General features: G+C 39.3%; 1 long non-coding RNA gene across 3 annotated transcripts in view; it reads left to right on the top strand.

Annotated features, from left to right (window-relative positions):
* LOC104653002 (uncharacterized) overlaps positions 1–25050 on the top strand; it is a 110845-nt gene that overhangs the window by 60132 nt on the left and 25663 nt on the right. For 2 of the 3 annotated variants that reach the window (XR_746281.3, XR_746286.3), the window contains 4 exons: positions 11008–11085; positions 11336–11438; positions 20599–20689; positions 22485–22593. This is a non-coding gene — a long non-coding RNA (uncharacterized LOC104653002). Of the gene's footprint in view, positions 1–11007; positions 11086–11335; positions 11439–19473; positions 19498–20598; positions 20690–22484; positions 22594–25050 lie in introns of all 3 variants that reach the window. The other variant, XR_746285.3, reaches the window with a different exon arrangement.

The raw sequence follows: 25050 nt of genomic DNA, 5'->3' as shown, positions 1-25050 counted from the left end.
CAAGGAGAGATGGAAGGAAGTCCATGTGTCAGTGCTTCAAACAGAGAAGTAAAAAAAAAAAAGGCTAGGGGAAGTGATTTATACACGGAGATCCAGTGGCTGAGGAGGATCCAGCCAAGGGAGACATGGAGAAAGAACACAGTAGCCATCATGTGCATACAAGGTCATAAGGTGGGAGGTGTGTGTAGCTACTTCTTGAGTAATTGCCATAAATTCTTGTGGCTGTAGCTCAGGAAGAGAGGACCCAAGACTGGGGAATGAAAGAGTAGCACAGATATGCTGGGCTGGGCCTGGAGGACCAGTGAGCTAGAGCCTGGGCATGGAGGGGGAAAGACAGGACCTAAGGTAGACCTGCAGCTATATGGCTTCAACAGAGCAGTGTGTGAAATGCAGAAGCCAGAACGATGCTGGGAGTGGGGCCAGATATGGTGTGTGGGGCATGTGGGTGAGTAGAGTCAAGATGTCCTGTGTTGGCCTGTTAATTCCAAATATAAGTTGTGAGACCTTCAGGGATCTCTACTTCCTCTCTCTTTCTCCTCCCTCCCACATTTATTGAGCAATAAGGGATGGGAGACCAAAACTAACAAGATTCTGGTATGGACAATCACAGCCTCCTGGAGGTGGATGTGGAAACACAGAGGAGTAAATCAATAACCACAGAGGGGTGAAAGGTGTGTAAAGGGAGCCAACAAACAAAGAGAGGACAGCTTCTCCCTCTGTCCCATGGAATGAAAGGGCTTACTGCAGTGAAAAGCCAGTTCTATAGAGACGAAAAAGTATGGATCCTGTATCAGGTTGAGAAAAGGGGAAGGGAATTTAAAGCAGCTGGAAGCAGAACAGTGGAAACATGTATGAGTATGAGAGGAGAAAGTAGACAAAAAGCAAGTTACGTAGCTCTGAGTGGCCAAAACACTCAGAGGTATAGAGTAGAAAGGAGCCTTGAGGTCTATGCTTAGGGACTTGGTCTTAATCCTGCACCCAGGGGGTTACCACAATGTGTGCATGAGGATGAATATCAGGCAGCAGGCAAGAGGAAGATATGCGATGGTGAGAGGCAGGAGGCAACATCTATTGTCCAGAGCCTAACCTCGAGATGCTAATCCCTGGGCTATGAAGATGATTCCAGAAGCCACGATGTGAACTCCCAGGGAGGATGGGCTGTGGCCCATAGTAGCTCCTTCTCACCAGAGGCCAATGACTGGTTGGTACATACTGTCATATCTTATGGCCATTTAAGGACGAGCGAGAAAAGAACAAGGATGGCTGTTTTATTAGTCAATGGTACATCTTGGATTATAAAACACACTTCAGACTTCTATTTTTACCAACTATGTTGCACATCCTGTTTTGGCACTTTGTGCTTTTTAAGATCCAAGACAAACAGACAAAACCCTCTTCAAACCTTCATCCCCTAGACTAGACCTGCTAACAGAGTCCTAGATTGCAGAGGATGATACATGTGCATTTTTCTAGTAGTCATGTTAACATTCTTCAAATATAAATACCACCACTGTTATAAGCTAAAATAATCATTTACAGTTTCCTGAACATTTTTGAATGTGTATCAGCAATTATATTTGAATTATAAAGTCAGCTGAGCTGTGAGGCCAGACTGAATTCCAGAGCAGACCCAAGGCAGCACATTCAAGTCAAGAAGCTGCAGCTGGCCAAGCTGGGAAGGAATGGTTCTTTAAAAGGACAAATTGAGCAAGCTGTTGACAATGACCTTATGATTGAGTATTGTTCTGAGATTAGTTTAAAGAGAAAAAGAAAAGATTTCTCAAACCCTGAATTATTTATTAGGATATGACTGATACAGTTCCCAGCCCAGAGACAGAAGTTCAAATTCTGACGCCCTGGGATGTCTGCGTGCAAGCAGAGTTCAGTTCCAAGACCAGTGGATCCAAGGAAGGAACGAGATGAATTCAATTTTTACGACAAATTTCAAGGAGGATTACTTCAAAAAAGAAAGGAAAAACATGCCGAAGAAAGAAAACTGAAATCAATACACCCACGGTGATGGATTCAATTGGAGTAAGAAGAAAGTTTATTGGTATATCAACAACAAATTCCCTTGCTTTAAGATGATATTTTGAGGAAACATAAATCTTATGGACTACTTACATATCCATAGAGCTACACCTGGGTTGCTTTATCCAGGAGAAATGATAGATTTGTCTCACCATGAGTGCTCACCCAGCTCCTGAAATGCCAAACACAGGCAAGACAGAGGCCAGGGAAAATGTGTTAAGTTTCTTAAACCTGTTCTACTTCTACACAAGGGAAGAAAATAAATTAGTTGTGATGGAGATGTATTTGGTGTTTTGTCAGTATTATATAAACAAACCAAAAGTCTTCATGTTAATTTTTATTGATTCCCAAATCAACAGCAGAATATTTGCTGTCTTGTTTCCAAACTTTGATTTGGAATTCTAAGCAACTGTTAACAGTGACCCACCAATAGAAATTTATGCTGACTTCACCAACAAATGTTATCAACTCTCCAGCCAAAAACCATGCTAGTTTGTTTTAATAGGTAAAAACTGTTGGCTTTTGTGAAGAGATTGCAGGTAGTAAATGACTTCACCTTTGAGCCACCCCACAGGAACAGCACGTCTGCTCCACAAAGTGATACCAGTTCTTGCAACAGGAAGTTAGAGCTGGATTTAATGCATTTTTTATGCCGTGCCTTCACTAAGCTCCAAGCTAGTGGTCCTAGCTTGTAGAGATTGTCAAACTCTTTCCAGAAATCAAGGCTTGCCTGTTACTGCAGTTTTATTTTATTTTTAAAGCCTTTATTTTTAACGAAAGAGTGTTTGAAAGCACAGGATTAATTTAGAGGATGTGAAAACAGTCTTTGGTAAGTGGGCATACCCCCGCACAAGGCTTCCTCATAAGTACTTTGATTCCCACAATATGGCCTTGCTCTTGTTAGAATTAAATTTGGAGGTAACTGGGGCAACATTTGGTGAAAGTCCTGTAAAATAGGTCACCTACCACACAGTGAAAGAGGAGAAGTGACTCAAAGGGTAGCTGGGAGCAAAGGCGTATCACTGTTTCAAGAGAATAGGATTTAGTGATTGTTATACAAGGAAACTGTGTCCAAAGACCCTTTCAAAGGGCTCAAGAAAGGAGTCTTTGTTGGTGGGAGTGATTGAATCTACCTCTGTTACCTTATTTTACACATTACAGTATCCCATGACACACCAAGCACACCGTTTAGGGAGATGAACGTCATGTGATACAGCTTAATAAACACAAAGACATAGGTTGGTGTTCTGTTCCCAGCTTCTGCCCTACTTGCTGTACCACACATTAAACATCAGAGCACTCTGTTCTGGGCTGGGCTTAGGCACAGGCACACTTGAATGAATTAGGTACAGTATTAGGACCAGCTTCGAATCCGCTTCTGTTATTTTTGTTAAGCCAACCTCTGCGTTACCCCATCCTTAGCTTTATTACCTGATCTTACTCTTTCTCAGAAGACATCTGACCTCTGCAAAATGGACCTTTCCAAGTGTGCCTTAATCCTGTCTTCTGTCTTTTCATTAAATGCCATTTTGAAAATCTCCTTCACATTAGATGGCATAAATATCTATTTATCTGAGGTTATTGTGAAAAGAGTGTAATGTTTCTGAAACTGAATTTAGAAATATGTACACATTCAATAATAGATAGTTCTTGAGATGAATTTTAGGTAGTGATGCTCCCATTTTCCATGTTTCTTCTTGTTATTAAGGGCACACTTTAACCCTTTCAGGAGAGAAGTACAATTGTACATTATGTCTGTAATGCTTAATAGTTAATATTTATGTAACCTCATATGCTTTTTAAATTGCTATTTCCTATAATTTTTTTTCTTGTAGCCTCTTCACATAGTTGCAACATTTAGTCTATTATTTGGATTAGTTCTTCTTGTCAGAAAAATGAGTAGCATAATTGTTTCACCAATGAGACATCTCAGGAATATAAGTTGTCCAAAATTAGGTGGTAAATTGGCTCATAACCAGTTGGCATAACTTATCCAAAATTAGGTGGCAAATTGGCTCATAACCAGTTGAGATATGTTTAGAAGCTGACTGACTCTAATAAATAATAAAGCATTTGCCCTTAAGGATAGATCACAAACTTAGTTCCAACAATGCCAATAATAATAGTTAATAACAATAATAATTATATTAAAACCCAAGAGTTGTTACACAAATTTCCACAGAATGACAATTTACCACAGAATGTTTTGGCATAGACTAAGCTAAAAAGCAGTGCAGCGGTTCTCAATTAAGGGTGATTTTTGCCCTCAGGGACATTTGGCACTGTCTGCAAAGAGTTGCAATTTTCATAACTGGGGAGGAGGAAGTTACTACTGGCATCTGGTGGGTAGAGGTCAGGGATGCTGATAAACATCCTATAATGCACAGGACAGTCCCCCATAACAAGGATTTATCTGGCCCTAAATATCAGAGCTGAGGTTGAGGTTTACAGACCCTGCAATGGTCTATTTCAAAGGTATGTTTGCATGCACAAAAAGAACAAAATAATAAAATGAAATATCCAAAACTGAAAAGTGAGATAGAAGCGTAAAGCCATTAGTTGTTTCTTTGAAGTATTTATGAAAAGTCTGATAGCTACCTAACTAGAATCCAGTTTAAGACGATTGAAAAGCAATTAACTCTTTACCACAGCTTTGGCAAGGGACACTTCCTGTGGGTCTATTTTTAAGTGAAGATTCCAGAGCAAGACTGATATAGGAATATCTACCCAGTATCAGAAAATTCTGTTCTGATGATAAACTTCCTAAGAAAGCAAGCTTTGTTTCTACCTGATAGCCCTTCATTTTTCTAAACTCTTTCTCTTGCCTTGTATTGTAGATCTCTTATAAATAAGCCTGGATAATATTCAACAGAAATGAGCCACAGAAAACCACTTTTTAAACTCAAGGGTGATCATAAGAATCATTTCTAGGATTTATCCCTTTCCTTTGCAGATCGGAAATGCTTATAAGGATAAAAGATAAGGGAAAGGGTCATCCCAAAGCCCTCTAAATATCTGGGTTCTCTTTCCTCTCTCTTTTTAAGAAGGCCCAGAAGGTATTACCAATGAAAGGCCCTTATGGACAATATTCAGCCTTTTTACATTTTTACCACATTTCAGTAATAAAAGTCCCTCTCCAAAGAAATCTGGCCCAAGATGGAATGAAAGACATTTTATTTTTTCTCTTAGATGTTGGCAATACTTGACTCCTACATGTCTGAGGTTGTTTTCACCTTGCAAAGGACGTTGATGTTTGTGAATGTGGCTACATGGTTTAGAAAAGAGCAGTGATAACTTACACTAATTATTCAGCTTTTATATTAATGCTTTAACGAGAAAAAAATAATTATATTGTCTTTGATTATGGCTATAAAAATTAGGAGACCCAGAAGGAACTGGAAGATCTATGTCCTTAAAGGCAAGCAGCTCCCATTTCAATGAGTTATTGTATCTAAATCATCCAGGGCACCCTGAAAATGAGACCCTCACCTTCTCTAATTTCTAGTCTGCACTGAGCCAGCTCTTACTAGGGCTGCTGTATTTGTTCTGAGGTTCTGAGCCAGTCCTGAGGTTCTCACATTTTTGGTGTTGGCAATGAGGAGATTTATCTCCCTTTCTCTGCCTATGACTTCCATCTCTATTCAAGATGAAATTTTAATAAATCAGAAATACTCACGTGAATTCAGCATTCCTCTTGCTAGGTTTCTATAGAAGCTTATGATATTAAGTGGGGTAGGAGCACATCATGCTGAATTTTGGAAGCTAAAACCAGTAAAATGTGATGTTCTGGACTATAAACTGAATAATGACAAAATTATCTGGACTACTGAGGATGACAGTGAAGTTGGTTTAGATTGGGGAGTAAATAACAAAGTTGCTTATATTTTATTAAATCTATAGATCCTTTGAAGTGGGTCTGGAATAACAAGTAAATACTTCTCCTTAGTTTATTCCTTGGAATGTCGCTATTTCCTTTGAAAATAGAATGGCAGACCCCAGAGAGGAAAACAGTCTGAGGAAGGCCATCTGGAAAGGCAGCAAAGAAGATCTTGGGAGAAGCTGTCAGAAACTCTCTGGATATTAGCTCCCTGTCCGAAAACCAATCTTCCCTCCCACACTGTTCACATTCAGCTGCATGTTTACCCTTCCCCATCCCATACCCAATCCAGACCTTAACAGAGGGGCCCAGGACTCAGGAGCCTCTTCGATGTGTGAAGAATTTAAATGTCTTGGTCAGGCCTGGGCAAAACCAGGACATCAGATTTGAGAACAGCCCTTCCTCTTGCCTGCCATGCTAAATCTCTACCCTGTCAGGAAATAAACCCCATATCATAATTCTTCTATAACTGATTTTCCTCGGAAGAGATTACATCCAACTTGGTAACCAAGCAGTTGATATTCAGGAAAGTTTTCCCTTCTAATGAATTTGTGCCAAAATTCAGAATATCACATTACAGCATTTGCAAAAGAATAGTGTAAAGGCCAGAGGTGGGGGAAAAAAAGAGCAATGCAGAATACTGCTCCTTAATTCCCATTCATCAAGGAAATACAGACAATGTGTCTTAATCCAACCACTCAAATACCTGTCACTAACTCCATCCAGCTGTGAGTGTTCAGGTGGCAATATTAACAGATGTATGGTTGGAATTTAGCTGTTTTGGGGGTATTTTTAATGTGATCATTATTTTTTTCTCTAGAATAAATTCCCTTTCTTTAGTTAGCCTTGATAACATTATCCAGGTTAAGTCTTGGAATGTCATCAGAAATCACAAATGATTATTTTAGCTCTTTCAACTTTCTCCTCTTCAAAGCCATTAGACAAAGCAAATAATGAGTAAATATATAGGATGTCTTGAGATTTCTTTCTTTCTCTATGGTTTATTCAGAAGTAATAAAATATTAGCAGAGGTAGGCATGGCAGCTCATGCCAGTAATCTCAGCATTCTGGGAGTCTGAGGTCGGATGATCACTTGAGGCCAGCAGTTCAAGACCAGCCTGGAGAACATAGTGAGCTCCATCGCTACAAAAATAAAATCAATTAGCAGTGTGTGTTGGCATGTGCCTCTAGTTCAAGGTACTCAGGAGGCTGAGGTAGGAGAATTGCTTGAGCTCAGTAGTCTGAGGCTGCTGCAATGAGCTATGAATGTATCACTGTACTTCACCCTGGGTTACAGAGCAAGACCCTACCTTCAAAAAAATAAATGCAGAAAATGGTAAAGTTAAAGAAAAAAAATGTTAATAGCCAAATCCCTGGTTAATATTCATAGACTGAAAACATAATTTTGGAGGAAAAGAAGTGTCAGCTGAATCTTCTGTGTGTCAGTGCTCCCTCAATCTTCCCAGTGGAGGCAGTACCTATGAAGTACAAATGAAGCACCAGAAAGCTGCTATGTTCCAGAACCAAGTCTTCCCTTGAAAGACTAAATTCTCTGCTTTGTTCCTCCTGTTTTGAGAGTTGGTTACGTTTATAAGGCCATGTAATAATCTTGACATCTATAACTTCTATTTGAAGAACACAACTATGCATCTTTTCTGCATCCTGATAGAAGCAGACCTATCCATAGAAAAGAGTCTTTGTGCACAGTTTCAACTTTCATGCACTCCAGTCACCTGGGGGGTTTGTTAAAAGGCAGATTTTGACTCCAAAAGTCGAGGATGAGACCTGAGGTTCTTCATGTCTAACAAATTCCCAGCTGATGCCAAAGCTGCTGACTAGGGTCTATACCTTGAGAAGTGAGGACTGTCAGAGAGCAGTGAGCTAAAGTGCCAGGGGAGAGACTCAGGATAAGGGGCCAAAAGGACTGACTTCTGTCAAAGGTAAAACTTGGCTCCCCTAGGAAAATTCCTTCAGTGGATTGTGGAACCATTTGCAAAACAAGAGCTAGTGTACTTCTCTGGTTGCCTTTTTCATCAGCAGGCATGGGGTTCTCTACCCATACACAGTTCCACTGAAGTCCACCGCTGTTTTGTTTGGACAGGCTGGCTCAAGTCTGAGCTTGTACACAAAGGGCTTATCATCAACACTGGCCTTTCTCTGACAGCTGTTTTCTCCTTCTCAGTGCCAGGGCTCTAGTCTCAGGACAGGGGGAAAAAAAAGACTTGCTGGAGAAAGAAGGGGTACTATAAGCAAGCTGTGACAGATGCCTGTCTTCAAGACCTTAGAGAGAGAGAATATCTCTCCTACACACACCTCCTTATATGCACCCCAAAGATCAGCTTCTCCACTCTATCCATGCACTAGAATAAGTATGAAATATGCAGTTTGATAAATCTATCGGTTTTGTCCATAAAAGCTGGCAAAGAAGCAGGGACTAAATTACTTCCTATAATAAAACAAGGAATTTCTATAAATTACGAGGACTGAATGTCAAGTCCTACAGAAAAACCTGCTTGTGGGCATGTGTCTGCGATGGAACAACACGTAACCCACCAGCATGAGGTCAGGCATATGAAATCAGTGTGAGGTATATGAGTGCCACAGCTAGGAGAACTGATAAAAATCAGGGTCCTTGTCAGCTGTGTAAATTGAGAGGAAAAGGTGCCTTCAGTGACTTTCTTTGGGGAGGCTGGTTTTGTGCTGGTGAACTGCTCCCCCTGGTGGATCAGGAATCGTTATGGTCGGGATTGAATTCTGCAGGGAGAAGACTGGGCAACTGCAGGTATCCAGCTAACCTCCTGAAAAAAAAAAAGCTAATTTCTGAGCCCCCAGAAATACACTGAATACCTTCTTGGACCCCGATTGAGTCTGTGCATGGCCATCCTGTGAACTGCAAAGTTTGTTTTCCCACATTATTGGCTTTGTCTTGTTTATTCTCAGTATTATGGTTGTTTCAACATTGCGGCTCTGTATTGATTTTGAGAAATATGGAAAATTCTTAAGTCCTATATTTTATTTTATTTCCACTTTAAAATTAAGTCTGGATATTTACAAGGGGAAAATGACCCACAGCGAGGAGAACATTTTCCTGTGAAATCATTTGTTTCCCTTACTGTCTGCTTTTAACTCCTCTCTCTGAGGTGGCTGTGTGGATTGTGATTAATTTATGCCTGTGCCTCTTGTCCTACTTCCCGAGACAAAAACAAGTTTTGTGATTTTTCTCAGGATGAAATTTCTCCTTTCATTATATATTTCAGAGCCAACAGAGATAGTTTGTGTTGTTTTTGTTAAATAATTTTTTTTGTATGCCCTGCCATGCACACAGAAGAGATTTTGCAGGTCAGGCAAAGATGAGAACTATGACAACTCTCTCACTCTTTTGAACATTCTGCAATGAGGATTGCAGCTTCAGTCCAAACAGTGTATAAGCTAAATAAGGAAGTATGTTAAATATTTATTTAACAAGACATATTTTAAATAACCTACATATGTAAATAGAGCGTTCTTAGCCTGTACATTATTGCCAGGTCGATTCTCATGTTCTGATATATAATTAATTACCGGTTTATTCCTCTGTAAACCAAAGCAGGGAATAATTCAGTGATGCCAGGTCACTGATGTCAGTAAAATGTAATACCCTTTGTTAGTGGGATCTGTGCAGGAGAAATTGAGACTGTAAAATCTGTGATGGTGGTGTCCAAAAGGTGTCCAAAAAACAAGTTCTTATCTCCATTTTAGTTTCTTTCTCTTGATATGTAGACTTTTTCTCTATACTATTTAGTGAGATTAGAATGCACATTTTTTTTGTTGTTGTTGTTGTTTTACACTATGCATTTTGCAAATTTATTCTATTTGTATAGGGGAGAATTTATTTTATTTTTTTGCATTTTAGCTTTTGGGGTACATGTGAAGAACATGCAAGATTGTTGCATAGGTACACACATGAACTTTTTTATGTTAATGCAAACTTAGAAAGCATATGCAGTCTGAACTATGCATTTTATAACTCACCTAAAGTGCCATCTAAAGTATGTTCATATCATGACCATTTTCAGCAGCACTATTATATTTAGAAACAACACAAATATTAATCATTTTGGTAATTCTTGGTCATTGAAAAAAATGAATTTTTAAATGTTTAAGTAAAATCCATGTGTCCATTTTTAATTTTATGAGAGAAAAATATAGCGCTACACACACACACACACACACACACACACACACACACAATATGTATATATACATATAATGTATAGAGACACACACACACAAATTTGGTTTTCACGTAAATGAGCACCTGTCTTTCAAATTACTAAAATCTTCAAAAGGACGAAAATTCTGAACATCAAATTTGCCAAAGGTATAGATAGTTCTAGGAAAGAAAAAGCAGGCAAAAATGTGACACCTTTCCTCCTTAAGACTCAATTCCTAATGATATAAAATAAGTAATCATCTCAAATACCTAGCACCTTGCTAGTGTGGGTCAGTGGAACAACAAGCATGTTTCATTTAAACATAATACATGTGAGTTACCAAAAACCCAACTCAAAGTTCTGATAACAAGCTCTCCGAATTAGCTCTTAAACTAAATTCTAGCTAGTATATTAATGATATAAATTTATCTTGGCTCATAGACACAACATCTGGAAAATTTAGTGTGGAAAATTATTTAAAATAATTGGCTTATGCCATCATGACATACTAACCTATTGGTTATCTCACCTTTAAACCATCATCTACTTGTTTTGCCATCATCTACTTGTTTTGCCACACAAAAAAGAAGGTATTTTTGCTCTTCTGCATTGGGAAGAAACATTAAAACTTTGGGAAAATAAAAAATGACAACAATGAGAAAACATAATTTTATGATTTGAATGGTCATCAGAAGCACTCTTAGATGCTGGGTCCATCTTTTCACTGATGGTACTATTTGGTGCTTAAAAATAAGTGCCATTTCTGTAATTAACAGAATAGGGCTAGTGAAGTATAAATTTGTCTTAGCAGCTTTTGAACTCAGTGCTGTTGTGCAGTTGCATGAAGAAGAAAACTAAATGTGAAAAATGGCTGATCTGTCTATATCCTCCTTGTTCCCTCTCCAGTGCAGCCTCATGAAGTTTCCACTGCAATAACGACCACATACAGAAGGGCCCAGGGAATTGCTTCTTTGGGGATTGGAGGTAAATTTTTAGATTTGGCGTAACCTATATATTAGTTTTTAAAATGAAAATGTTAATTAAGTTTAAGCCTCCATATCAACACGGAAAAAGAATTTGTCCCTTAAGAGAAATGGTAGCGATAAGATATTCAGATTATCTTTTCATTAAATATCATTATGACTGATACTTCTGTTTTTACAAATGTTCTTTTAAAAAATTTTACCGCGGATGAAGTACACATAATTTTATATATTATTCCTTCTGTCTAAAGATAAGACTCTGGGAATTTATAGAAACAAACATCAGAAGACTGAAATGTGGAGAGAAGAAGGCTGCCTGACTAGGGAATCTCAGGATACAACGAAAACATCAAGGTGAGTTCCCTGACTTTTACTTTTCCCTATGTATCTCAGATCTGGAACTCAAGGAACCAAGAACCCCAAAACAGTAATAGGCACAAACAAGAAAAGCCCCAATGAAATGTCATTTAGCTACTCTCTCTCTAGCCAAGTGACAAGGAAAGGGGCAACCAAGCAATACAGAAAAACATTTAGATAATAATCGCTCAATTCTAGCCAAATTCCACAAAAACTACTTAGGTGGTGTCAGAGGAGGCTGGGTAGGAAGGAGGGACTTTTATCCCTTTCCCCTAATCCTGTGGTATCAGTGGAAGCCATATGGAGAGCAGTAACAAAGCACTTCTATCCCTCACATATAGGGAAGTATATGGATCCTCGAACAACACTGGTTTGAAGTGCACAAGTCCACCTATATGCAGATTTTGTTAAACAAAAATGTAACAACCTCCTAGCATGTTCAGATACTCTTCTAGGTGCTTGGAAGATAATAGTAAAGAAAAAAGGCAAAGCCCCTGCTGTGCTTAACAGTGCAGACAAAGGAAGAGGCATTAGTTTAGGGACCCACACAAATAGGTAAAATTGCCTATATGCTAAGGGTCATAAAGGAGTGGCATGCAGGCATGTGAGAACATAGAACAGACACATCTGCCTGGCTAAGGGCTGTCAGAAAACACTTTCTTCAGAAATAAATTATTTATTTAAAATCTACGCAATTAATTAGACAGAGTATTAATTAACACTAATTAATTAGGCCAAAAGTTATCCAAGTACGGGAAACATACATGTGCAGTTTATTTTATTGAGCTGAAAATTCATTTACTTCATATGAATGTAAATCTGTTTACCACAGCCCACTGTATCCATAAGTTCCGTATCCAAAACTGAGGGCAGATCCAAATACAATATTCGTGAGATGCAAGTCTCCATGTATACCAAGGGATAACTGCATTATTGGAGTCCTACTGGGGAACTGAAACTCCCACTCCTGCTCAGCAGCAATTGGGAGTTCCTTTGCAAAGGTCAACAGAAGCTGAGTTAAGAAACCTGGACTTCTATGCCACCTGGCAGTAATGAAGTGACACCCTCTTTCCTCTGCAAGAGTGATGTGAGATGAACCTAGCTAAAACAAAAGGTTTAAATAAGAGTCAGAGTCTTAGGATATCCAAATGTCCATATTTCATCATACAAAAACAAGAAAGATCTAAAACTAAGTGAGAAAAGATAATAAATATATGCCAACATCAAGATGACACAGATGCTAGAATTATCTGACAAAGCTTTTAAAGCAGCCATCATAAAAATACTCCAATGAACAGTTAAAACATTCTTGAAACTGGTGAAAATGTATTTGAAAAGCTTCAACAAAGAAATAGAAAGTCAGAACCAAAAATAGAAGACATAAGAGTGAAATGGAAAAATCTGAATGGAAAAATACAATAACTAATAGAAAAAACTCAATGCATGGGCAGAATGGAGGAGACAGAGGAAATATCAGCGCCCTGGAAGAAACAATATAAATTCACCATCTATAAAACAGAGAGAAAATAGAGTGAAAAAAAGATGAAAGGAACTTCAAAGACCTTTGTGATTATAGCAAAAACAAACAAAAAAACCCTAACCTTTGCATTTCCTGAGTCCTAGAAAAAAGAAGGCAGATCTAAAAAGCATTCTGACAAATAACAGTTGAAATTTGTTAAAATTTAGCAAAAGACATAAATACACAGATTTAAGAAGCTGAGCGAATCCCAAATAGGATAAACTCACAGAAATCCATAGCAAGACACTCAGAGTCAAACTTTTTTTTTTTTTTTTTTTTTTTGAGACGGAGTTTCACTCTTGTTAGCCAGGCTGGAGTGCAATGGCGCGATCTCGGCTCACCGCAACCTCTGCCTCCTGGGTTCAGGCAATTCTCCTGCCTCAGCCTCCTGAGTAGCTGGGACTACAGGCACATGCCACCATGCCCAGCTAACAAGAGTGAGCCTACTTTCTTGTCAGTTAAATGGGCATAATGAGAGCTACCTTACTTACTAATATTTCATCAACTGTAGTCAGGATGAAATAAAAATGAAATAATGATCAGGAAGGGCTTCTTTTTTATTGTTCTTATGAACTTTTATTTAAATGTCTACCAGAGTTCAAGGCTCCCAACACAACTAGAGAGACATTGATACAGGAACTGGTGGTTGGCAGGAAATACCTGGCTGCTTGTAGAACTTAGACTAAATGAGTAGTATGCAATCCTAGCACTTTGGGAGGCTGAGGCGGGTGGATCACCTGAGGTCAGGAGATTGAGACCTGCCTGGCCAACATGGTGAAACCCTGTCTCTACTAAAAACACAGAAGTTAGCTGGGCATGGTGGTGCTTACCTGTAATCCCAGCTACTCGGGGGGCTGAGGCACAAAAATCACTTGAACCTGGGAGATGGAGATTGTAGTGAGCCGAGATCGAGCTATTGCACTCCAGCCTGGGCGACAAGAGCAAAACTCTGTCTCAGAAAAAAAAAAAAAAAAAAAAAAAGAGTGGTAACTCTTTTAACTCTAAGACTAAATGAGTGCTAAAATACGCAGAGGTTTTACAGTCTGTCAACATAGATCAGAACTATTAGAAAAGGGAAATTAGCCAGGGGTAGTGGTATGTGCCTGTAGTCCCAGCTGCTTGGGAGGCTGAGACAGGAGGCTTGTTTGAGCACAGAAGGTTGAAGCTGCTGTGAGCTATAATCATGCCACTGCACTCTAGCCTGGGCAACAGAGCAAGATCCTGTCTCTAGTACGGAAAAAAAAAAAAAAAAAAAAAAAAAAAAACAAGAAGAAGGTTTTCTAAGGAAAACCTTCATAATTTGTAGACGTAAGAAGTACAAGTGCAGTTTTGTTATGTGAATATAATGGTGAGTATTGGTGAAGTCTGGTATTTTAGTGTAACCATCACCCAAATTGTTTCCTTTATACAAGAAAGGGCTTCTTGTCTCTTCAAGTACCACAAGAGAAAGAATTCATCTTTGCTGGATGCTACTGTGTATGAGGCTCTAAGCTAAGCTGAATGCACTTTTTTACTTTATAATCTATTTGTTAGTATTTTATGTGAAATCTTTAAAAGCATGGCTCCATAGCTGAATGGCAGGCAGAGTATGTGGTATTTAACAAAGCACCCTAAAGAGAAATTCCCATCTTTTTTTTTTTTTTTTTTTTTTTGAGACAGAGTTTTGCTCTTGTTGCCCAGGCTGGAGTGCAATGGCACGATCTCAGCTCACCGCAACCTCCGCCTCCTGGGTTCAGGCAATTATCCTGCCTCAGCCTCCTGAGTAGCTGGGATTAGAGGCACACGCCACCATGCCCAGCTAATTTTTAGTATTTTTAGTAAAGACGGGGTTTCACCATGTTGACCAGGATGGTCTCGATCTCTTGACCTCGTGATCCACCCACCTCGGCCTCCCAAAGTGCTGGGATTACAGGCTTGAGCCACCGCGCCTGGCCAAGAAATTCCCATCTTTTATCATATCGTCCTCAGGCATTCAAGAGTTTCCAAGTTCAGAGGCTACAGTAAACTCTTAATCCTTGACCTCTTCAATACTCCAAAACTTCAGATATCCCCTCATTCTCCTTTCCTTAAACATGCTAAATCTAACCTTCCACCTTGGTTCCTCAGTGTCCTTTCCCTTGCTTGCTGTGCACAGCTTAAAGAGATGAGCTACACCAACAACCAGCCTCCCAACTGTGCAGTTTCTCCTTTGTACTACGTGCTTTCCAGAGGACAATCGCTCTACAGGGCTCGGTCCTTTTTCTCTTTACAGCACCTCCCTAATACTGTGCCTCTAGACTGGGAAAAGACAGAAGAGTTTGCAGCTAGATATTGCTGTCTTCTTTTCAATACAACACATCTCATGTATTATCACAATTTACAACTGAGGAAATGTTAGTCATCTACTGAGAACATACAGCTATGTTAGCTTGGGAGACTTAGAAAATGTTTAATTAACAAAGAGATGACTGTTCCACATTTTGCATGAATTTTTTTCTGTTTTTTGCTGTGAGAGTCTATTACAAAGAATCCATTTATTTGCTGATTATTCACTTGAAGATGCATTCATTTATTCATTTCATCATGCATTCATCAATGACCTAACACTCACTAACTGCAAGGCTCTGTAGTAGACCCCAGGGATACAAAGCTGAACAAAAGATAATCTGGAGAGATTCACATGAAACAATAAAATTAGAATATGGTTCCTAGTGTAACAAGGCATGAAGTTATCATGACAACATAGAAAAAGAAGCACTTCACTATGGAGCCATCAGACCACCTGGAGAGCATGGCAAACTCAGGTGCCTGCAGCGGCCAGGCATATAACAAACTCCCATGTTGGGGAGTACAAAGAATTGCCCTGATGAAATCTGATTGAATAAATAAATAGAAGTGGACCTCCTCTTCTAGGGGCTAGGGACATTGTGCATAAGAATGGTATTCTGTGGGCTCCATCTTCAACAGTTAGCTCAACTGACTATTTGTCATCATATCCAATGAAACTCTGCTACCTCTCCTCATGCCACAGGCAGCAGCCTCCTATTTAGTCTCCCTGTTTCCCCTCTTGCCATCTTTAGTCTTCTTCACTTGTAAATCAGAGGGAGATGAGGGAGATGTAATGCATAAGTTCATGCAACTTCTTCACCCAATGGCTGTCACTGAGAGTTGAACCCAAAGCTCTTTATATTTGAAAGTACATTTCCTAGATAAACATTAGAATACTCTAGACAGTATTTTTAAAAAAATTATCAGTGGAGGACTCCTATTCTAGATGAATTCTGCACCCTAAAATTGTGGATGATACAAGGTGGTTCTCAAGCTGCGGGCAATCCATCAGCTCACTCCCTCACTTCTTTTACTCTGTGCAATGTGGCCTTTGCACAGAGACCTTTGCTGACCACTCTGTCCACGCATCACTCTTCTTTCACATCTTTGCTTTCTTCATAGCACTCTTCACAATCCACATACTCTGTTACTGGCTTAATGTACCTTACAATCCATCTTTCTCTATGAGATGTCTGAGAGAAGAGTTCAGGGACTTTTACCTGTTTTGTTTACTGTCCTACTTCAGTGCCTATGGAAGTGCCTGACACGCCTGTAAACCCAGCACTTGGGGAGGATGAGGCAGGGGGAATCACCTGAGGTCAGGAGTTCGAGACCAGCCTGGCCAACATGGTGAAACTCCGTCTCTACTAAACATACAAATATTAGCCAGGCACGGTTGTGGGTGCCTGTAATCCCACCTACTCTGGAGGCTGAGGCAGGTGAATTGCTTGAACCCAGGAGGCAGAGATTGCAGTGAGCCGAGATCATACCACTGCACTCCAGCCTGGGCAAAAGAGCAACACTCTGCCTCAAAAAAAAAAAAAAAAAAAAAGTGCCTGGCACATAGAAGGCATTAAATAAATAATATTTAAAACAAACTGAATGGACAATGACAAACTGAAGAAGAGTCTAACATGTTCACGGGAAATGGAGGGAAGCTGATGGAGAGTGAAAACAAGCAACAGGAAATAATCCAGGAAAGGAAAGGAGGTTTGGTGGAAAATAAGGAGCTAGGATATTTTTTCTTAAGAAGGTAAGAAGCCTTAACCATTTTAAGCAGAAGACTTTCACAGCCAGATTTGTTTTTTTAGAAAACTCAGTCTTGGCTGGGCGAGGTGGCTCATGCCTGTAATCTGAGCACTTTGGGAGGCTGAGGTGGGTGGATCACCTGAGGTCAGGTGTTTGAGAACAGCCTGGCCAACCTGGAGAAACCCCATCTCTACTAAAAATACAAAAATTAGCTGGGTGTGGTGGTGGGCACCTTTAATCCCAGCTACTCGGGAGGCTGAGGCAGGAGAATTGCTTGAACCAGGAAGGTGGAGGTTGCAATGAGTCGAGAACACTCCATTACACTCCAGCCTGCACAGTAAGTGAAAAAAAAAAAATAGTAAGAAAAGAAAAGAAAATTCCATCTTGCTGAATTTTGGGAGATAGATGAGTTAGTCCAAAATAGACTTAAGGAGACTAGAAATGCAGATACCTGTTAGGAGACTCTTATAATCCTAATGAGAAGAATGTGAACAAAATGGTGGCATATTTCAACATCACAGTATGTAAAGAAATGAAAACTGAACCACACATGGCTTTGTTTTGCCTTACTTGATATCGGATACAACCCTGAAGAGTGAATGGTCACTTGCAATTAAGCTTATAAGCAAATAAATGCAAGGCTTCTCTCTTGTAAAAACTCAGGTTTGTCTCTGGGGCTCTCTCTCTAGTCTGGTTTAAAAAATACAAATTAAGGTAGGCTTTAAAAAGACAAGCTTGGGCCAGGCACGGTAGTCCCAGTACTTTCAGAGGCTGAAGTGTGGATCGCTAGGAAAGGAGTTCAAAACTAGCCTGGCCAACATGGTAAAACCTCGTCTGTACTGAAGATACAAAAAATTAACTGGACATGCTGGCACGAGCCTGTAATCCCAGCTCCTTGGGAGGCTGAGGCAGGAGAATCACTTGAACCCGGAAGGTGGAGGTTGCAGTGAGTCGAGATTGAGCCATTGCACTCCAGTCTGGGTGACAGGGTGAGTCTGTCTAAAAAAAAAAAAAAAAAAAAAAAAAAAAAAAAAAAAGACATGCTTAAAACATTTCCAGAAACCAGAGGTCACTGAAGCCCCTCTAGGCTCCTTCTATCCCCATGTTCTATTCCCCATGGGTGGCCTATGTGATCCTGGTTTGTCTTCATTTATAAACTTGCCTCATAGGCCATTCTGCACATTTCTCATCCCAATGTGAAAAAGTGCTACAGAATGTCTGTTCATTTATGTTTTCTAATTTTCATTTATGCTTCATTGTTCTATAATCTGTTCAAAGCTGAAAATAGAACTAAGGTATGATCTCAGCATAACCTTCAGCAATTAATTTTATTACTATTTTTTTCTAACTGAACTCATAATAAATAAGAAAAGCTTTATCTGTAAAATAACTCCAAAATAGACCTCCACCTTTTACCCTACATCCTTCTCTAAACTTGCTAAGCCAGTATTAAGTAAAGTCTCCTCCATCCCCGCCCTTCCTTCCTTCAACCCAATACTACTTTGATTAAAGAAGTAAATCTAATTAAAGGAGCATGGGAAATGGAAGCTGTTTTGTGAGTTAAAGAAGCTGGCTCTGCGTATCTTTCACCAGTGATTGGGCTTACAAGATGGAAAATTCCATACACTTCTAAGCAAAGTGCTCTCAATACTGTTGCAACATCTGCTTTTCTTTGTGTAAAATCTTTTCCATGGGGTGGGTTAAGATTTTTATTCTAATTGAATTTGTAGTTAATTCCAGATAAAGAGAAGTTGGGTTGTTGGTTTTTTGTTTTGTTTTTTTGTTTTTTTTTTGCTGATGCTGTTCAAATCAGGGGTCCTAGGCCCATCTCTCAAAGCCCACTTTTACCCAAAATTAATCAAAAGGAGTAGCAGGTGCTTTGAATTAAGTGACCCTCCATTTGTTTATATTTTCAGAAAGAAGAAAATACTTAGATTCACTTAATTCTGATTTGGTCTTTTAAATTCTTTGTGACAGGAGAATGAACTCCTGTTTCTTAAATGCAATGTTTCTAACCCATTAAGCAAGGAGGTGGACGGGCCTTGTTTTGAAGATAGCTTACTATCCTCTTTGACAATAATAATTAAGTGTTAACTGATCATGATAGCAAATATGTTTATGATCCTAAACCATTCTAAAGAAACTTAGAAACTAAGGAGTCAGTCTTCCAATAGTTCTTGCAATATTTGCTAAACAAATTAATAAATGAACAAAAGAAAGAATAAAATACAATACCTATTAGCTTCCCAGTGGCTTTGCCATGCCACCTACTTAATAGTCTTCTGCCTGTCATAGCGGCCTTTGGCAATGAGTGATTTCCATCAGTTTATATTTTGGATGTTATGAAATAAGAGAAGACTATTCAATTACAATTACTTTTTTTTCCCAACCAACCTTGATAAATGAATGAACCCTCCTCTCCTCTCGCTGCTACATATATTTGGGACAACAAAATAGAAAGTAAAACCAGGACTGAGAACCGTAAGTAGCTAATATTCATCCCTGTACCTTGTTGGGGTCACTTAACAAAGCTCACATCGTATTTTCTCCAGAGGGTTTGGACTCAGAGAAAGGGTAACCCCTTCCCTCCCCAGAAGTGGGGGTGAAGATGTCCACTAAAAGCCATGGGTAAAATACATTAACGTAATCTTGACATTTTCAAAGGTATTATGTTATTAATATTACTGATATTGACTAATCCTTGTGAATGTTTACCATTTCTTATCAAAATGCATGGATTTTAACATTTCCTCCTTGAGGGTTCTGCCCTGATTGTTACAGTTGAGTTAGTTGTTCTTGGTCTGGACCCTTTAATATAGAGAACATATTTCTTTATCACTGCATATTTTTTATCTGCTGTGACCTTTATAGACACATTCTCTCCCCAGAAAGCTGTTTATTTGATCAATTCCAGGACAGAAGGAATATTACTAATTTATTCTTAAAAGTCATCAGATACTCATCAATGATTTATCAATTAATGGACTTGAATAGTTGTAGAAGATTTCCTAGGGGAAAAAAAATGCATGTCTCATTTGGCCAAAGTTGCAAGCCATCATAGGTAATAACGAGAAATGTTGGCTATATTAGGTCAAATTAAATACAGTAAGAAAAGAAAAACCCATCTTAGAATAATGGTAGATTAATTCCAATTTTTTTTTGGTAATAGAGATAATACTGCAATGGACATTCATAGAAAAAAATGTTAAGTGCATTTCTGCTTGTAGTTGTTCATTTCATAGAAATAAATCACTGGACCAAAAAAGGATATAAACCTCACTTTTGCACATTTTCATTAGCATTGCCTATTGCAATTTAGCATATTAATTATAAGTAAATGTAACATATTTTTGTTTTATCTCTCTCTATATATGTGTGTGTGTGTGTGTGTGTATGTATGTACATACATGTGTGTACATAGGTGTGTATACTTTCCTACCCTTGATTTTAGCTTCCTACCCTTGATTAGCTTCATATTGTGATTTTTTTCAGTGAATGTGTAGTTAGAAGATATGTAAGAGGGATTTAAAATGAGAATTCATGGTTGGTCATACTTTCTTGTATTTATTCTATCCCCTGAAGAGCGTAGGCCCCACTCTGCCTGCTGGTCACAGGAACAGGATAAGCCAACTTGCACCGTGAAGCTGAGTCACCTTGGCTGACTGAGCAATAAGTAAGTACTTACTGTTACATGGCACTAAGACTTGAGATTATTTGGTATATAGTAATAGCTGACTGATACACACCTTAAAACAGGCCTGTTACTGAGGATATACAACAATGAATAAAAGCACAAGTTTTTATGTAACTTATACTTCACTGAGGAAAAAATGTATATCTAGAATAATAGTATTCATATCTGTAATGTCAAGTGGTGATTTGAAGAAAAAATAAATCAATAAGAATAGAAAATGGCATTTGAGGAATACATTTCTTTGATTGCTACTGAAATGGAATATTTTGCATTTCCTTTCTGAAATTTGCCTCCTAATGTGGTTTACAAATTTTTCCTTAGAGTATTCATCTTTTTCTAATTTGTGGTTATTTTCATATGTTAGTTATGTTACCCATTTACATATATTGGCTATTAAAGTGTCACAAATATTTTTCCTAATTTGATTAAAATATTCTATTGTTAAACAGAAATTCTTCAAATTATAATTTAATAGTCTTTTGTTTTATGCTTTACTGCATATTTAGAAATGTTTTATATTTTAATTTTTACATTTAACCATAATAGATATTTATTTAGTCTATAATGTGGGGTGAGAACCTAACCCTATTCTCAGCCTTAAAAGAAGTTTCTATCATCAATGCTTAATTAATCCAATTTCTCCCAGTTGATGTAAAATGTTACCACTGCAAGCTATCAAAAATTGGGTGGTATATACTGCTACTGCTGGATAATATATAGCTGGTAATAATCTACCTTAATGATATTAAATGGCATTAAGAAGTATGTATGAAATTACTTTCTATGAATGAAAGCAGATAACACATATGACAAAATATGTTGCTATTCCTGTAAAATCAATATACACACACAAACACATGGGAGGGAGATTAGAACAAACTCCAAAATATTAATAACCTTTCACTCTAAGTAAATGGAGGAATAATGAGTAATCTGTATTGCTTCATCACTCTTTTCTATAATTCCTGATTTATCTAGAGTAAGCACAAAACACTTCTATAAGCAGAAAAACGTTTAAAAATAATTTTGGCCGGGTGCAGTGACTCACACCTGTAATCTCAACACTTTGGGAGGCTGAGGCAGGCAGATCACCCAAGGTCAGGGGTTCAAGACCAGCCTGACTAACATGGAGAAACCCCGTCTCTACTAAAAATACAAAATTAGCCAGGCGTGGTAGCGAATTCCTGTAATTCCAGCTACTCAGAGGGCTGAGGCAGGAGAATTGCTTACACCCAGGAGGCAGAGGTTGTGGTGAGCCAAGATGGCGCCATTGCACTCTAGCCTGGGCAACAAGAGTGAAACTCCTTCACAAGAAATAACTAACTAAATAAGTTTAAAAGAAAACAAAAACAAACTAGGAGTGCAATAACTTAAAAAATTTTATTAACCAGGACGTAAGGTATTTTCTCTTTCTTAACTGCATTTTAAATAAAACAGCCAATTATTTGTTGAAATCTTTATTGAACAAGAAACCACTCAGTTGCACTTAGGAAAAAAATTAATTTAAATGTCCTTCCCTTCTTCTTCTAGAGAGTGGTTTCCTAATCTTCCTACTAATATTTTCAGGAATCAGGTCTATATTTTGTTTTAAGTACAGGTAACTCCTGATACCTTCACAGAAATGAGGTAGGACTAAAAGCTGCTGCCTATGTGGAGTAGCACTCTTTGCTTAGAGAAATAAATGTATGTGGCGTGTGTGTGTGTGCATGCGTATGTGTGACATAATGTTGATATTTGTCCCCACCCAAATCTCATGTTGAATTGTAATCCTCAGTGCTGGAGGTGGGACCTGGTAGGAGGTGTCTGGATCATGGAGGTGGATCCCTCATGGCTTTGTGCTGTCTGCGTGATAGTGAGTTCTTGTGAGACCTGGCCATTTAAAAGTGAGTGGCATCTCCCTCTTCACGCTCTCTTTCCTGTTTGATACTGTTTTCACCATGTGACATCCCTACTTCCCTTCTGCCTTCAACCATGATTGAACTTCCTGAGGTCTACCTAGAAGCTGAGAAAATGCCAGAACCATGCTTCCTGTGAAGCCTGCAGAACTACAAGCCAATTAAACCATTTTTCTTTATAAATTACCTTGACTCAGGTATTTCTTTATAGCAACGAAAGATCAGCCTAACACAGAAAATTGGTGTCAAAGGGTGAAACATTGCTATAAATTTACCTGAAAATGCAGGAGTAGCTATGGAACCAGCTAACCAGCAGAGGCTGAAATACTACTTAGGAGGGCTCAGAAGAAGGCAGGAAGATGAGGCTAAGTTTGCGGCTTCTTAGAGACTAAGTGGTTATGACCAAAATGCTGACAGTGATATGGAAAATAAAGTCCAGACTGTCAAATCTCAGATGAAAATAAGGAGTTTATTGGGAACTGTAGCAAAGTTCATGAATGCTATGCCTTGGCAAAGATCTTGGCTGCATTTTGTCCATCCTCTAGGGATCTATGGAAGTTTGAACTAAAGATCAACAACCTAGGGCATTTGTCAGAGGAAACTTGCAGGCAGGAAAGGATGCTGGTTGCTTCTAACAGCCTATGCTCAGATGTAGGAGCAAAGAAATGACTTCAAGTTTTGAAAATTTGCAGCCTGGCTATGTGGCAGAGGAAGAAAATTTTTTTTTCAGGAAAGTAATTCAAGCAGGGTTTAGGGCAACCACTTGTTACAGATACTTGCATAATTAAAAGGGAGCCAAGTGCTAATATCTAAGACAATGGGATAAAGGCCTTGAAGGCATTTCAAAGACATTCAAGGTATGCCCTCCCATCACTGTCCCAGAAGCCTAGGAGGAAAGAATGTTTTGCTGGGCCAGGTCCAGGTCTGCTGCCCTATGCAGCCTCAAAACACAGCTCCCCACATTCAAGCTGATCCACCTCCAGCCTCAGCTCAAAGGGCATCAGATATTGCTTGTGTCACCACTCCAGAGAGTACAAGCAAGTCATTTTAAGCCCTAGCAGTTTCCACATGATATCAAGCCTATGAGTGCAGAGACTGCAAGAGTCAGTGAGGCTTGGCACACTCCAGTTTGATTTCAGAAGGCATATAGAAAAGCCTGGATGTCCAAGCAGAAGCCTGCGGCAGGGACAGAGCCCCCACAGGGAACCTCTACTAATGCAATGCCATGGGGAAAGGTGAGGTTGGAGGCCCCACACAAGCACTGCCTAATGGAGTTATGAGAAGGAGGCAACTTTCCCCCAGACTCAAGAATGAGATCCACCTGTGGCTTGCACCTGTACCTGGAAAAGCCACATGTGCCCAACAACCTGTGAGAGCAGCTGCAGAGGCAGAACTCTGCAACATCCCAGAGGCAGAGCTGCCCAATGCCTTGGGAGCCCATCCTTTGCTCCAGTGTGCCCTGGACATGGAACATGGAGTCAAAGTAGATTTAAGATTTAATGACTGCCCTGTTGGGTTTCAAAATTGCATGTGGCCTATAGCCCCTTTCTTTTGGCCAATTTCTCCCTTTTGAAACTGGAATGTTTACTGAATGCTTCTATGCTTCTATCGCCATTGTATTTTTTTTTTTAGATGGAGTATTGCTCTGTCACCCAGGCTGGAGCACAGTGGCACAATCCCAGCTCACTGCAACCTCTGCCTCCCAGGTTCAAGCAATTCTCCTGCCTCAGCCTCTCAAGTAGCTGGGATTACAGATGTGGGGCACCACACCCAGCTAATTTTTGTATTTTTTTAGTAGAGATGGGGTTTCACCATGTTGGCCAGGCTGGTCTCGAACTCCTGACCTCAAGAGATCCACCTGCCTCAGCCTACCAAAGTGCTGGGATTATAGATATGAGCCACTGTGCCCAGATTCTCCACTGCATTTTGAAAGTAACTATTTGTTTCTGATTTTACAGCTTCATAGGCAGAAGGCATTTGCCTTGTCTCAGATGAGACTTTGGACTTTTGCGTTAATACTGGAATGAGTTAAGATGGGGTGAAACCCCTTCTCCACCAAAAATAAAAACATTTTGCAATGTGAGAGGACATGAGATTTGGGAGGTACCAAGGGCAGAGTGATGTAGTTTGGATATTTGGCCCTGCTCAAATCTCATGTTGAATTGTAATCTCCACGGAAGTAGGGACTGGTGGGAGGTGTTTGGATAATGGGGATGGATCCCTCATGGCTTGGTGTCATCTTCATGGTAGTGAGTTTTCAAGAGATCTTGTCATTTAGAAGCATGTGGCACTTCTGCCCTGACTCCATCTCTATTGCTTGCTCCTGCTTTCACCATGGGACATGCCTACTCAACTCTACCTTCTGTCATGATTGTAAGCTTCCTGAGACCTTCCTAGAAGCCAACTAAATGCCAGCCCCATGACGTCTGTAAAGCAAACAGAACT

Source organism: Saimiri boliviensis, chromosome 5 (assembly GCF_048565385.1).
Source record: "Saimiri boliviensis isolate mSaiBol1 chromosome 5, mSaiBol1.pri, whole genome shotgun sequence".
In the NCBI taxonomy this organism is placed as follows: domain Eukaryota; kingdom Metazoa; phylum Chordata; class Mammalia; order Primates; family Cebidae; genus Saimiri; species Saimiri boliviensis.
Note: the sequence above shows the minus strand (reverse complement) of the source record. Positions and strands in the feature narration are given on the sequence as shown.